The sequence below is a fragment of the Lolium perenne genome, chromosome 5, assembly GCF_019359855.2.
Source record: "Lolium perenne isolate Kyuss_39 chromosome 5, Kyuss_2.0, whole genome shotgun sequence".
NCBI lineage: Eukaryota > Viridiplantae > Streptophyta > Magnoliopsida > Poales > Poaceae > Lolium > Lolium perenne.
The window spans coordinates 223,168,246-223,178,550 of record NC_067248.2 but is presented as its reverse complement, the minus strand read 5'-3'; positions in this window follow the sequence as shown (position 1 = coordinate 223,178,550).

Sequence of the window (10,305 nt, the reverse complement as noted above, 5' to 3'; positions counted from 1 at the left end):
AACATGGTTCTTGCCATCTCAATGATAGTCCGGTTCTTCCTTTCAACAACACCATTTTGTTGAGGGGTGTATGGCGCCGAAAACTCATGCTTGATGCCCTCATCATCCACAAACTCTTGCATAGTGTAGTTCTTGAACTCGGTGCCATTGTCGGTCCTAATTGCCTTGATCTCGGATTCATACATACGTTGAGCTTTCTTGGCGAAGGTGATGAACTCTCTATGGGTCTCGTCCTTAGACTTAAGGAGAAAGACCCAAGAGTATCTTGAGTAATCATCAACAATGACAAGTCCATACTTGCTTCCACCAAGAGTATCATAGTGTGATGGCCCAAAGAGGTCCAAATGAAGGAGCTCCAAAGGCCTAGATGTGGTAACAATACTCTTGATGGGATGCTTCTTCTTGAGTTGCTTTCCGGCTACACATGCACTACAAACACGATCTTTCTCAAAAGAAACACCGGTTAGTCCCACAATATGTTCACCCTTTAGGAGTTGTTTAAGATTCCTCATGTTAACATGACCAAGGCGGCGATGCCACAACCATCCTTCGTCATGCTTGGCCGCCATTAGACATGTGGAGAAGGAGGGGCTCTCTTTCGAGAGGTCAACCACATAAAGGTTGTTCTCCACAAATCCAACAAGGACCAATTTGAGATTGTCACTCCTAAAGACTTGCACATAATATTTAGTGAAATATGAATTGTAACCGGCATCGGCAAGATGATATATAGAAAGTAAGTTATAGCCAAGGTGTTCAACAAGCATAACCGTCTCAAGGCACAAGTCCTTAGAGATTGCTACCTTGCCATACCCAAGTACCTTTCCCTTTGAGTTGTCACCAAAGGTAATGCTTGACTTCTTGTGGATATCTTCAATGAATTGATCAAGCACACCTTTTCCTCCGGTCATATGATTGGTGCATCCACTATCAAACACCCATTTTGGACCACCTAGAGGAATACCCCTACAAGATCAAGTAGAGGATTTAGGAACCCATCGATTAATGGGTTCCTTTGCAATGGCAACAATATCTTTTGGTACCCAAATTGAGTACTCTCTATAAGCATAGCCATTAGGAGGGCCAACATAGTTAGCATAGACATCACCATAATAATCAACAAATAATGCATAGTGATCGTTTGGCCCCGTGTGGGCACCACTAGTGGCTTTGCCCTTTGAGGCTTTGCCATTGTTAGTGACCTTCTTGTTCTTATCTTGAGCGGGTTTCTCCTTCTTGTAGTTGTTCTTCTTGTGAGACTTGGGAGTATATCCAAGTCCATACTTTTGATTGTTTGACCTTTGCTTACTCAAGAGGTCATCCAATCCCATCTTGTTCTTGGCGGTGGTGAACTTTGCAAGTTCCTTTGTTAGCCTAACATTTTCCTCAAGAATAGATGCTTGCTCACAAGAAGATTCATTAGGATGATAGTCAAGACCATATTTGGTCACCAAGGACTCAAGATATGCATTGGTCTCAACATGCAAAGAAAGTTCCTCTTGTAAACGAACATGTTCCTCAACAAGTTTAGCATGCTCACTAGTAAAGGAAATGGAGGAACAAGCAAGCTTTTCAACATCAATGGGATCCTTCATTGATCCAAGAGCCTTTTTGTAGGATTCTTGAAGTAGATCATGATTCTCTCCAAGTTTCTTGAGCTCATCCTTGACAAGCTTGTTAGCTCTTTCAAGGTGGTCAAGATCCCTAGTGAGAGAAGCATGAGCAACTTCAAGTTCCTCCTTTGAAGCATTGAGCTCTTGGGTCAATAATTGAGCCCTATCAATAGTTTCTAGGTCCTTAACTTTATCAAGTTCATAAGTTTCAATTTGTTGCTTAAGGCCTTGAGATATGCACCTTTCGGTTTTTAGCTCTTGTCTTAGGAGATTGAATCTCCGTCCCTTCTCATTCAATTGATATTCTAACTCCTCAATGGACTCATCCTTTTCTTTGAGTGAGTCCATCAAGAAATCAAACTTGACAAGAGCTTCACCACGAAGGGTGCATCTAACATCATAGAGTTCCTTAAGCATAGTTAATTCTTCTTGATCTTCGTTTTCATCATCAAGAACACTAGATAGGGAAGGTGGAGGTTCCATTACCTTGGTTTCCCTTGCCATAAGACAAGAGCCAATGATTGGAGAGGAGGGAGAGTCATCGGAGTCATCATCTTGAGTTGTTCTTGCCATGAAGGAAGAGCCAACATCATTCTCCGTGGAGTAATCTTTGGAGTAGTCATATGTGAAGAGTGACCCGGGCTTAGAGTATGCTAAACCGGCCACTCCGGCCTCCTTCTCCTCATCTTCCTCTTCTTCATCGGACAAGTACTCGGCCCCAACAAAAGCTCTTCCCTTGTTCTTCTTGTACCGATCGTTGATTGGGTTCGGCTTCAATCTTGGTTTGACCCCTTTGATGAACTTTGGCTTGTCTACCCTTTTCTCATAAGGGCACTCATTTGCAAAGTGGTTATCTTCATCACAATTGTAGCAAGTTCTCTTCTTCTTCTTGTCATTGAGGAGCATTGGGAACTTTGCCTTGTACTTCTTGGCAAAGAAAGCAAAGTCGGTAGCAATGTCACTAGTTGAAGTCATCTCTTCATCTTCTTCAATCTCATAGTCTTCTTTGCTTTCATGGTCGGCTCTAGCTTTGAGAGCAAGGTTGTGTGACGCTTCATGGTTGTGTGAGGCTTCATCAACACGGTTCATTGCCTTGAGCCTCTTCCCGGCTTTGGCCATGCTTTCATTGGCGGCCACATAGGAGACTAGATCATCGGAGTTGAGATCGGCACTCTTGGTCATGATTTGCAAGTTGAGTCCAAGGTTGGTGTCTTCTTGTTTGACGGCAATCATAGCAATGACCTTGGATTTTATGAAGGCTTCGTTCATCTCAAATCCGTCATTGTACTTCTCAACACCAAGTCCCTTGACCCTTACTTTCATAGCACCAAGCCTAGCATAGGCATCAAATATGGATTCTCCATCCCGAATCATGAATTGGTAGGCCTCTTGCTTTGCGGTCTCATAGAGAGCTGATTGGATCAAATCGGTTCCCTCTTGTAGTACTACGATCCGATCCCACAACTCTTTAGCGGAGACAATGTCATCGACTTGATCAAGAAGCTTGCGGTTGATGCCACTTCTAATCTTGTCACGTGCGGATGCATTGAGTTGACGGTTGTAGAACTCGGTGGATGTCAACCGAGTGGGATCTTGTGGCTCCGGATATCCATGAACAATGAGCTCCCATAGCTCCACACTGCAGCTGCGAATATGAGATTCCATAGCAGATTTCCAATGTGGAAAGTGAGTTCCATCGTAATGGGGAACGGTCCCACTATGGTTTATATGAGGCATGGGTGAAGTGTTTCTAGGATAGTTATAGTTAACATCATGGTAGGACTCCTTAGAGACCGAAGCCCCACTAGAAGTTCCACCCGCAGTTAGGTTCTTAAGCATGGCAGTCATTTCTGCCATTTGGTTTTGTAGCTCATCCTCCTTTTTCTTCTTCTCGGCCTCATATGCCAAGAATCTAGATTTCATCTCTTTAACCGAAAGGTTAGAGTCTTCATCTAGACCCTCGAAGAGTTTATCCATCTCACTCTTAAGGCGGTGAAGCCCTTAATAAGAGTCCAGGCTCTGATACCAATTGAAAGTATAGAGATGGTAAACCTAGAGGGGGGGGTGAATAGGTTTCTACAAATTTTAATTCTTTCTTTGCAATATTAGGCTTTGCGGAATATAAAGATGAGCCTAATGCAAACTAGGTGAAGCAACCTATATGAGGATACAACTAACTCGAGCATGAAGGCTCTCACAGTCAGTTAAATCACAAGTAAGGAGTTCGGTTAGAGATAACCGATAGCACGCGGAGACGAGGATGTATTCCCGTGTTCCCTTGCTTTGCAACAAGGTACGTCACGTTTGGAGGAGTGGAGGTCCCACGAAGGATTCCCCGCGCCACGAAGGCTCACCCTATTCTCCGGAGCCTATCCCACGAAGGAATAGCTCACTCACTTGTGGTAGACTTTGAGGTAGCCTCCAAACCTTCACAATCTTGCCCGGAGCAAATCCACAGCCCGGATGCTTCCGGACTCCTCTTGCCTACCTAGGGTTTCCAAGGAACCCTAGGAAGCAAGCTTCTCAATGAATACAAGGGGGAATGAGATTTGGCTTGGTAGAACGGTAGATCGGGTCCTCCTCTAATGATTCCCCGGAGGGATTTGAGTTTGGGTGGAGGAGGAGGGAGATCTGAGGCTTTTGGTGTTTCTAGCAATGGCGTATGAGAGAGAGAGCTCAAGAACAGCTTGTAGTGTAGTGCCTAACTGTTCAGAGGTAGGAGAAGACCTATTTATAGTGTTCTTCTAAATACGGCCGTTGGTCACTTGCCACATCAGCAGATTCTTCGAGAAACCCGGTCAACCGGATTTTGCGCCGGGCAGGCCGGTCCACAGCCCGGTCAGACCGGGCCACAGATCGGGCCGGCCGGTTTCCAACCGGAGCTGGGACCGGGACTTGACCGGACAGGCTTCTGGGCTTACTGGATGTGGCCCGGATGTCACAGGCGCAGAAACCGGTTGCTGACCGGGCCGCTCGGTCAGGCGCCCGGTCAGACCGGGCCGTGGACCGGAGCAGCCGGTCCGAAACCGGGCTGGTGACCGGACGCGCGGCGGGGGGCGTCGTTTCGTGACTGGATGTCGCCCGGATGGCACCGGTCCAGGGTCCGGTTGGCGACCGGGCTGCCCGGCGCCAGGGCCGGTCCGACCGGATCTGTGACCGGCCTGGCTCAGAAAAACTAGCTGATTTTTCGTCGAATTGGGGGGGTCTCCCGTTGCCTTTTGTTCCATTGCTACACCATCATACCTCTTTGGCTAATACCTGAAAGTCGTCTTGTAGGCATGTATTAGTCCAAATACTCTAGCACGGTGTCATAGATACCAAAATAATGGATAAGGGTAAAATACCCTTACAGGTGGTTGTAAATTAGGGCTAATGTGAGTAGTTAATGGGGAGACCCTCTTCGCTAGAGCAACTTTTCTAGTGCCGCAAACCTCGAGAGGATGTGCTGCAACATCCAATAAATTCTGCGAGGGTGGTTTCACCGTAGTTGAGAATGAACACTGGTAGTCGGTTTGTGGGCTCGAGGGCGTCCCAGGAGTTTGCTACATGACATGCATTTCATGCCTAAACCCATACCACGACCACTAGGGGTGGGTGTCATCTTTATGGATATGTACAATCAGTCGGATTAAAGGGCTTAGACAAAATGAATGTGGATACCGTGAGAATTCCTTCATACACAGGTTGCAGGGATCCCTTGATTAAAGTAGAAGTGTAGAGTTTTAGAGGGAAAGTGAGGCCGAGGGTCCAACGAGTAAACCCTTCTACTTTTTACTATTCATCATATCTTCGAGTTATGATTGTAGAGGGTAAATTCGGGCAACCGAAGGGTGTCGAAAGTTGTAGATAAATAGACCAACGATGATGATGTGTAGAGGGTAATGATGTTGGTAGAGGTGGTGGTCATGGAAGTTTGTGTGGTTTTTGTGCTAGCGCAACTACTAGAAGATCCTCGTAAGTATGAGAGTGGCAGTTTCTTTGGTGGCTCAAATCTAAGGTGAGAGCACATCCTCAAACAGCCAAAGTCATAAACAAGTTATGCAAGTGTGCAAGCTAATACACCGACTAGATCCAATGAACAACTGGAGAAGGCAAAAACTGGAACCACATAAGTGAAGGAGTTCAAGGATGATGAACCTCAGAACACCTTCTCCGCTTGCAAGAAGTCGGGGCACATGGCGGTTGTCTCAGTGGGGTTTTCATCTGATATGTACATTTTGTATCATTAATATTATGTTATATTGCCCATGTTTATTATGGTATTTTCATGACTATTGTGTTATTTATTACTCCGTTTGTTCCTTAATACAAGCCATATAGTTTTTGGCACAAAAATTAAAGAACACACATTGAGGGAAATTTACACCAGGTTTTAGCGGGGTTAACACTAGATAATTGACGTGTGAAAATAGAGAACTTTTCATAAGATAAGGAAAAATAAACTAATCCCTAAAATGATTTTCCAGATAATTGGTGCAATACAATACACCCTATATTCTGGATTTTATTTTCAAAAAACTATATGGATATCCAGGAACAGAGAGAGTACTGTTAGAAGATTTATGGGACTTATTCCAAAGTCCACAAATTTTTAATATTAATTTTGGGAGGCGGATGTAATATCCTAGAACATAGGATCAACGAAGGATAGATTTAGAAATGGGATGTGCATTTCATCGTAAAACGGGGGAAATTTTCACGCCTTATTGCATAAAAACCTAAGAGGGATCGGAGTTTCTCTCTCATTGCTATTAGGGTTAGAGCAATGTGAGTATTATGAATTTCGACATGACCTCTTTTGAAACTTAGAGATTTTGGGAGAATATTTGATTTGGCATTTCATATTTGATTTCAAAAAAAAGTAATAAGTAAACAATATATATAAATGAATTATGGATTCATAAGTCAAATCACATCACACATACACAAATAATTCAAAAGTGAATATTAAAATTACACAAGTGCTCATAAGTAAAACCTTGAGCTTTATTGATCATACACACAAATTACATTGTTTTTACAATATTTATTATACAAGAATGTACAAAATAATAAATAAAAGAAAAGATTACAAGTGTTGGATCATATACAAAAATCCTAAACTACTAGTCTTGAATGCTTTATCGCTGGGTCAATTTGAGTTTGAAACCTACAAAGGGAAAAGAAACTAGCCAGGGGGTTAATACAAGTGTCAATGACACTTGTCATTGTCCAAAACCTTGCCATAAGAAAGATAGGCACCAGCAGACCAGGAATTGGAGCAATGATGGGCTCAAGTTCCACCACAAGCACACACACAGCTCACAAGCTGTTGTGCATGCTCAACAGCAAGACAACCATGGCCTTGTCATCCAAAGTGCACAGGTTGTGTGTCAAAACCAGAGAGAACCACCAGGCAGTATAAATGGACAGAACCAACTGAAATAATTCACCTAGTCGACCAAATAGAGACATGAACCAGCAACCAGCAATGAATAGTAGCTAGTTCATCTCTGTTCTTGCTCAAGAACACCAAAATCAACCATAAAAATCATCCATTCATCCAAAAACAACCAACCAAAACCAGCCAGAGACATGGGAACATAATCAAGATCATTCAGGAGCTAGGAGGAGAAGGACAGGGGATCAAAACCATCAAGCGGAAGCTCAACAGAAACCAAACAAACCATCTAGGAGCTAGAGCAAGGTATAACTAATACCTGGACTGGATCCAACGGATCAAATCCATCTCATAGCATGACACAAGGCATAAGCATGAGCAGATGCTCATGGGGGTTAACATCACTTGGTTTTGACCAAGGATCGCTGGCAAAAATAGAGCAGCTAGATCTAGATATCATCCAGATACTATTCTTGTGCAAATAAACAAGTTTAGATGCACATATAGCAACCAGTAGAGTAATACATAGATACTAGGAGCTACAGAGACCACCTAGCAAATTCCTAGCCAATAAACTATCAGATTATGCATATATTTCTTCACAGGCAAACACAGTGGCATTCATATGAACTATGATACCCTACTGTGCAAGCAAATATGAGTGTAGCCAACAAGAAATAATCCAATAGTGAGAGCAACCCAAGCAGTAGCAAGGCTACTGTGGTCACATCAACCACAAGCCATCCAATAAGCCAAATTCATAAGTCATCATTATCCATAAATGGATTTAGACTTTATTTATATTCCAATTGTCATTGGAGATATCATTTCATACAAATCCATGAATATGATCAATATTGCATAAGCAGTTCATATATAAATAATTCACCAAAGCATGAATACAAGATAATCCATCAATTGACAAGAAGTAGCATCACTGAGGGGCAACCAGTAGCATGACCGATTGCATCCTAGCCATTGAATCTTGTTCAATATGCTATGGACAGTAACATCAGCTCACTGACACATGAACAACAACTAGAGCAAGCCTAAACCATGGCAGTAGATAGGGAAAGCACACCAATTAGCCAAGAATTAAACCTGTAACCTAGCGACTAGCATCTGTTGATCAAAAGGATCAATTATATCATATACAAGACACAGGAGAGCACCACTAGCATGCATTGATCCAAATGGATCAAATAGATCATATACATAGCACAGGAGAGCACCACTGGCATCACAAGTGTCAGAGATGCTATCCACTGTCAACAACAAGGCCACCAGTAAGCATTTGGGTAGCACAGAAGCACAAACAGATAAAATAGGAGTATCACAAGCATAGTAAGCATATAAGCAACACCAGAGCATGAATAGATAGGATAGGCCTAGCTCAACCAACCAGTAGGATTCAAACATGCATTAGATAGCACCAGTAGGCATAGATTAGCAAGAGAATGGCTGCAGTAGGCATAGGCAGGGCATCAAGCAAGCACAGCAAGAACAACAGCAGCAGCAGCATACACATATACGAATCAATAGGCAGAGCTCGAGCAGATGGAGAAGATGGAGTAGAGAGAGGGGTAGAAGAAGGATGCAGAGTTACTTGGCGATGTCCATGGCGGCACGGTGGCACAGGCCAGCCACGACGGCGCCAAACCGTGGCCAGGCCGGTGCGAAGCCACGCACCACCATCGTAGGAGGCGGTGAACACATGAGCGTGTCCAGGAGGCGCAGATCGACGGAGTTCGTCGATGAACTCGTCAGCACCTGGCACAGGTGAGCACGCGCACGTCCAGTAGAGGAGGGGAAAACCAGATCGACGCGGATAGAAGGGAGCACTGTCGCGCGCTGCGTCAAACGTGACCGGTGGCGAGCCCAAGAATCGCCGGAGACGACCGGAGAGTGGCAGCGACGTGGCGGCGATGCCATCGCCACGGGAATCGCCAGACGATTAGGTTAGGGTTCGCGAGTGAGTGAGAGAGAGAGGAGAGTGGCCGGTGGGCCGACCGACCGAACTGGGCCGGTCTGGTTCATCCAGTTGGTTGACCTGACTTGTGGGCCCAGGGGCATTTTAGTCTTTTCACATTTTAAAATAACCCTTGAACTTTACAGAATTCTAAATAATTATAAATACCTCTAAAAATTCAATAAAAATTGGATTAGTATATTAAAAATAATTTTTAACCAGAATAAAATAAGAAATGAAAACACAAGTTCAAAATTTGGAATTTTTGAATACATGGAATTTGAAATTTGCAATTTTCCTTTGATATAAAAATTAAGGAGAATTCCAAATGAACTCAAATATTTGTTTATCAAATATTTTAAAAGAAATTATATTATTCCAAGTCTTTTCGTTTAAAGGATAAATATTTTCCAAATAGGAAATATTCTAATATTCCAAAGCCTTTCTTTTATCTCCAAAAAGGAAAAACTCTATTATTTCAAATTCTTTATTTGAAATAAATATTTTCCAAAGGAAAATTCTATTACTCTTAAATCCTTTTCTTTTTAAAGAAAATCATCTTTAAGGATTTAAAGGACTTATAAATTACTGCCAAAGGCATAAATATTTAAATCAAACCTAAGTCATCCAAATCTTAATAAATATTCGGGGAAAGGGATTCAACATGAAATAATACACCCATGCATGCATCATTTGGATTTTATAACATTGTCCTTACCGGACAATGATGCTTCTTTACAGAACCCGAGGTCCAGGTTCCATCCAACACATCGAACTGCATTATCTCGCAGTCACCAGGCAAGTTCACCCTTGCTCATGTCATATTGATTATTTTCTATCAATTTACTCGCAAAAGTACTATACTTATCATTCCTGCATTGAAAATAAAATGTTACTTTTCCAATTATGAATATGACTATGTGGTGGACAATGGAACCATGGTATGTGTTGATATGGTGGAGGTTCCATTGCAAGGGTTCTACTCATATAGGACTAATCACCAATGTCATCTAGTGATTCTAGCGCTGTACATTTCGCGTTAACCATGAGATCTATAATGGCTCTGGGGAAGTCAGTTGTATCTTTTCCCTCTTGCATATCAACGGACTTGATAGAGCCTGGCTGGGTGTTGTGATAACACCGCAGTAGGTTGGGAAATCCTTTTAAATCCCCATCGAAGTGGATGAGAGCGCTCTACCGTCTATGATGGATTGTTCGTAGCACATCGAGTGTAAATCCGTATGAACGGGAGATGTCTACCAGGGATGTGCGGATGGACAAAAGGGTGGGTATGCAGGGTCGCGGAGAAGGCAGTGATTGGCTTGGATCTTACACCTGGCCCC